The sequence below is a fragment of the Bubalus bubalis genome, chromosome 6, assembly GCF_019923935.1.
Source record: "Bubalus bubalis isolate 160015118507 breed Murrah chromosome 6, NDDB_SH_1, whole genome shotgun sequence".
Lineage (NCBI taxonomy): Eukaryota > Metazoa > Chordata > Mammalia > Artiodactyla > Bovidae > Bubalus > Bubalus bubalis.
The window spans coordinates 80,086,615-80,092,989 of NC_059162.1; the positions used below are offsets into that span (position 1 = coordinate 80,086,615).

At 43.8% G+C, this 6,375-nt stretch overlaps 1 pseudogene; it reads right to left on the reverse strand.

Moving 5' to 3' along the window:
• Positions 1–4,185: 4,185 nt before the first annotated feature.
• Positions 4,186–6,169, reverse strand: LOC112585784 (annotated as a pseudogene).
• Positions 6,170–6,375: the final 206 nt, after the last annotated feature.

Here is a 6,375-nt window from a genome sequence, read left to right on the forward strand (position 1 = left end):
GGTTGTGCTGGGTATTTGTTATTGTACACTGGCTTTCTCTGGTTGTGGTGAGGGGGGACTACGCTTCCTTGCAATGTGCCAGCTTCTCATTGCTGTGGCTTCTCTTGTTATTTCTCAAGATTATTTCTCTTGTTATGACGCATAGACTCTAGGAGCGTGGGCTTCAGTAGTTGCAGCACGTGGGCTCAGTAGTTGTGGCTCGTGGGCTTAGTTGCTCCACGGTTCGTGGAATCTTCCAGGACCAGGGATTGAACCCGTGTCCCCGGCATTGACAGACGGATTCTTATCCACTGAGCCACCAGTGGTATACATGATTTTACGTTAAGTACATTTTAAAGTTTGACTTTTAAAAAACATACATACAATTGTGTCTAGTCCCCCAAAGCAAAAAAACCTAGTTTGAGTTCCCCTCTACCTCAACAAGTGAGCAGGCCTATAGAATAGAATGGTGGGGTAGTGGGAGGGGTGGGTCTATTATGTTAATAATCTCAATTTTTAAAAGAAAGTCCTGGTCCATAAAAAAATATCCTTCAGCATTGATGTAGTTATGAAAAACCAAGTAATCGATCAAACATTTTGCTAAACTTAGGAAAACAAGAGGACATTAAAGGATCAGCATCTTTTAAAGAAACCCAGTTTTTGAGGCCTAATTCTTGAGGGGCAGTTTGCTTCAAGAAGTCAAGATGCTTTGTTCCCAGAACCATTGAGGAAGGTGATCCCTAAGAAAGTTCATCTTTCTGGACAAGTTTCTATAACGTTTTTATTTTTAAATTTTTGACTGTGTTGGGTCTTGGTTGCTGCTCAGGGCTCTTCTCTGGTTTTAGGGAGCGGGGGCTACTCTCTAGTTACAGGGAATGGACTTCTCATTGCAGTAGTTTCTCTTTGGAGCCTGGGCTCACAGGCATGTAGGCTTCAATAGTTGCGGCTCCTGGACTGTAGAGCACAGGCTCAATAGTTGTGGTGCTCGAGTTTAGTTGTTCTGAGGCATGTGGGATCTTCCTGGACCTGGGATTGAACCTGTATCTCCTGCTTTGGCAGGCGGATTCTTTACCACTGAGCCACTAGGGAAGCCCTGGACAAGTTTCTTAAGCTATCAAATGTGGTTTACATGTTCTTTCTAGAACTTTTAGTTAATATACTTTTCATATGTACATATTCTTGTACTCATATTATTAAAGTTTTTTCCCTAATGCCCTATGTTCCATGACAACAGTTTTGTCACATTGTAGGGGTGGGCCGGAGAAGGCAATGGCACCCCACTCCAGTACTTTTGCCTAGAAAATCCCATGGACAGAGGAGCCTGCTAGGCTGAAGTCCATGGGGTCGCTAGAGTCGGATGCGACTGAGCGACTTCACTTTTACTTTTCACTTTCATACATTGAAGAAGGAAATGGCAACCCACTCCAGTGTTCTTGCCTGGAGAATCCCAGGGATGGGGGAGCCTGGTGGGCTGCCGTCTCTGGGGTCACACAGAGTCAGACACGACTGAAGCGACTTAGCAGCAGCAGCAGCAGGGGTGGGCCAGTCCATCCTAAAGGAGACCAGTTTTGGGTGTTCATTGGAAGGACTGATGCTGAGGCTGAAACTCCAATACTTTGGCCACCTCATGTGAAGAGTTAACTCATTGGAAAAGACCCTGATGCTGGGAGGGATTGAGAGCAGGAGGAGAAGCGGATACCAGAGGATGAGATGGCTGGATGGCATCACCGACTCGATGCGCATGAGTTTGGGTGAACTCCGGGAGTTGGTAATGGACAGGGAGGCCTGGCGTGATGTGATTCATGGGGTCGCAGAGAGTCGGACACGACTGAGCAACTGAACTGAACTGAACTGAGGGGTGGGTCAACATCAGTGCTGGTTGGTACGTCCACAGCTGTTGCCAAATGTACAACTTGCTGCCAAGGTGCCAGGTTTACAGCACAGAGGAGAAAGGCTTCAGGCAATTGAGAGAGAAGTGGGCAGTATCAAACATTAGGTCACAGGACTCAAAGGAGGAAGATAAGATGCTGGAAAATCAGATGGAGGGTTGACAAACCACAACAGTTCAGTAAGGGAATTTTTATTGCAGTGAAATAAGCATAACACAAAATATGCTATATTAACCATTTTAAGTGCACAATTTAGTGGCATTAATTATTCACAATGTTGTGCAATCACTACCACTACCTATTTCCAAAACTTTCCCATTACCCCCAAACAAGCACTCTGTACCCATCAAGCAATAACTTCCCATTACTCCTCCCTCCAGCCCCTGATAAACACTAATCTTCTCTCTGTCACTATGTATCTTCTACAACCTTTGTCCTTTGGTCTGGTTTATTTCAAGGTTCACCCAGGTTGTAACATGTATCAGAACTTCATTCCTTTTAATGGCTGGATATTATTCTATGTATGTACCACATTTTGTTCATTCATCTGTTGATGGACACTTGGTTCGTTTCCTCCTTTTGGCTATTGTGAATAGTGCTGCAATAAACATTGGCATACAATACCTCTTTGAGTCCCTCTTTTCAATTCTTTTGAGTATATGCAAGAGTGAATTGCTGGTAATTATATATTTAACTTCTTGAGGAACTGCCAAATAGTTTTCCACAGAGACTGCACCATTTTACATTTACATTCTTAACAGCCGTATATGAAGGTTCCAATTTCTCCACATCCTTGCCAGCAACTCTTATTTCCGTTTTTGTTTTTTGTTTATTTGTTTAATGTCATCTTTATAGGTATGAAGTGGTATTAACTGTGATTTTGCATTGCATTTCCCGATCACTAATGATGCTGAGCATTTTTAAAATTGGGTTGTTTGCCTTTTATTGGGACTTCCCTTGTGGTTCAGCTAGTAAAGAATCTGCCTGCAATGCGGGAGACTTGGGTTCGATCCCTGGGCTGGGAAGATCCCCTGGAGAAGGGAAAGGCTACCCACACCAGTATTCTGGCCTGGAGAATTCCATGGACTGTACAGTCCATGGGGTCGCAAAAGAGTTGGACACGACTGAGCGACTTTCACTTTATATAAATGTTATTGAGTCGTAGAAGTTCTTATACATTTGAGATATTAAACCCTTATCAGATATATGATTTGCAAATATTTTCCTCCCATTCTGTGGGTTCCCTTTTCACTTACTTTTTTTATAGTATTAAAAAAGTTTTACTTCAATTTTTTCCCTTAAACTTCTCTTTTCACTTACTTTATTTTAGTATTTAAAAAGTTTTACTTCAATATTTTTCCTCTTATAAACAACTCTGAAAAGTTGATATGTACCTGTCTAGCATAGCTGTTATTTAAAGGCAATATGTGGGCCACCGAGAATGTCTCCCAGACAGGAAATTCTGCTCAAAATCTTCATGCTGAGGGTGAAGTCAGGAGGAGGGGTAGAGCTCTGCTATCAATTTCCCACCCCAAATGCCCGCCCTGGGGTGAATCACTCTCTGCTAAGTCGCAACTTGTAGTTCCCAAGATTACCTGAATGTTTGGGTAGTTGGGGAGAATGCCAGGGTTTCAAGATGGCCCACATACAGCTTGATGGGCCCTCAGCCAGCACCTTCTTCCCATTCCAGCCATAGAAGTGCTAAGCTCCTGGGTGGCTGGGGCCTGCCTGGGCCCTAGGGTGGGAGGCAGCCTGTCATCCCAGTGCCCTGCCCCAGTCTCCACCAGGACTTTGTGATGTTTCCAGTCTCATGTGGTATCAGGTGCTGCTGAGGCCCAAGTCGTGACTCTAAGGCAGACAGTGAAGAGAGTCAAGCAAAGGTCTGGGGACCATGACTGGGGTAGAACCTGCAGCCCTGGGCTGCCCCTACTTGTTTATTTCCAGTCTGTGGTCCCTCGTAGGGAGGGCTGGATCAAGCCTGGTGATGGCAGCCTTAGCCCTGTGGTGGGAGAAGAGGGCAAGGAGGGAGAGACACAGAGTCACAAGGACGAGAGAACCAGACGGAAACTTCTCCTGCAGTTTGCCAGTTTGCCCACCTGAAGCAGAACTCTGCTTCCAAAGGGACTCCTCAGATCAGGCTTGCTGGGTGACCACCCAGGGCATGGGCAGGCCAGTCTGAACCTAGGGCCACAGCTTTGAAGAATGTTGGCAGGGGAGGACTGGTTGAGAATGGGGCATAAGGAGTGTTCAAGGTATGATCCTGCCAGTGCCCCACCATCAGAAAAGGAAGCAGTGCTCCTTGGAATGACCCATGTGGTCAGGGTTGGACAGGCTGACATACTGGCTCAGGGCAGGAGTACTGAAGGCTCCTTCTCCGGGGAGTGTGGTCCTGGATCATCTCCTTGTTCACAAAGCCCTAGTGTAGTCTCCTTCTTCAGGGGTTTTGTCTACTATGAACCAGCTGCAACAAAATGTCCTTCTTGTTCTGACCAGCAAAGAGCAGTTGGCACACAGTGTGGTCATCCAGGTCCCTCATGATGGCGTGGATCACCCATAGCATCAAAGTGATGCTTGTTCCTCTCATGATCATATGAATAGACTTCACCTCTTGATAATGAGCTTGAATTTCTGGTCTGGACAGAGGGCAAACTTTTCTTTGCCCTGGTAGGCTAGCAGCCAGATTGGGTGCTGAAACTCAATGATGTCTCCAGTCTTCATGTTTTCCAAGTACTGGGACATCTTCCAATAGGAAACATGGGATGGGTATCTTTGAAGTAAACCTTGATCACTGGGCCCATCAAGCCCCTTCATCATGCCTGGAAATGCTGTAGGGCTGAGTGATTAGGTTGTGGTGGATTTGAACTGAAAATTAGATGTAATGACTTATGAGGGGGTCCAAGATGTGATGGGGATATAGCAGGTTGAAGTCGAACCACTGGTGTTATGGCTGATAATCTCCTCATCAATAAGCCACAGTGAGTACTTGATATCTGGGATTTCAAATGGCTAGGGTGCCGTGCTGGATAGAGGGGCTCTAGAAGAACCAGACTAGGGAGAGAACCACAGGTGCTCAGCTGGGCCCTGTGATGATGGCTGCTGCCCCAGCTGAGAAAGCTGGGCCACCTCTTCTCATGATATCCTTTGGTGCACAAACGTTTTCAATTTTGATGAAACCCAGTTTATCTATTTTTTTTTTAATTGCTCATGCTTTTGTGTCATATCTAAGAATCCATTGCTAAAACAAAGGTCACCAAAATTTACCCCTATGCTTTCTTCCAAAAGTTTCATTATTCCATTTTGAGTCAATTTTTGTACATGATATGAGAACAGCCTCCAACTTCATTCCTTTGCATCTAGAATCCAGCTGTCCCAGAACTGTTTGTTGAAGGGACTACTCTTTCCCCACTGAATGAATATAGTACTCTTGTGGAAAACCAATTCGCCATAGATGTATGGGTTTATTTTGGGACTATCAGTTCTGTTCCATTGGTCTATATGTCTATCCTTAAGCCAGTATTACACTGTTCAAAGTACTGTAACTTTGCAGTAAGTTTTGAAATCAGGAGTTGTGAGTCCTCCAGTTTTGGAAATGGCAACCCACTCCAGTATCCTTGCCTGGAAAATCTCATGGACAGAGGGGCCTGTTCGGCTGCAGTCCTTGGGGTTGCAAAGTCGGGCACGTCTGAGCGACTGACACTTACTTACACTTACTTACAAAGATTGTTTTGGCTATTTTGGGACCCTTGCAGTCCCATGTGAATTTGAGGATAGGGTTTTTCCATTTCTGAAAAAAAAAAGGCTGTTGGAATGTTGATAGAGATTGTGTTGAATATGTAAATCACTTTGGGTAGTAGTGCCATCTTAACAATTTAAATCTACATTCCAATCCACTAACATGGGTATAGTTCCATTTAGTTTGGTCTTTCTTAATTTGTTTCAGAGATGTTTCAGAGTTTTCAGTGTATATTTCACCTCCTTGGTTAAATTTATTCTTAACTTTTTGATGCTATTTATTAGCAGTGGAATGTTGTCTTTATTTCCTTTTTGAATTGTTCATTACTAGTGTATTGAAACATGACTGATTTTTGTGTGTTGATCTTGTGACCTACAGCTTTGCTGAATTTTTAAAATTAGCTCTAGTAGCTTTCTTGTGGACTCTTTGGAACTGTCTATATATAAAATCATGACATCTGTGAATAGAGATGGTTTTACTACTATCTCTTCAATTTGTTTGTCCTTCAGTTATTTTTCTTATCTGCTTGATCTAGCTAGAACTTACCATGTTGAATCTCAGTATGCATCCTTGTCTTGTTCCTTCTCTTAGGGGAAAAGCTTTCAGTTTTACTATTATCATGTTAGCTGTGGGTTTTTCATAAATGCCCTTTATCTTGTTAGATAAGTTCCTTTTTATTCTTCATTTTCTGAGTGTTTGTATCGTGAAAGGTGGTTGAAAGTGAAAGTGAAAGTCGCTCAGTTGTGTCTGACTCTTTGCCACCCCATGGACTAT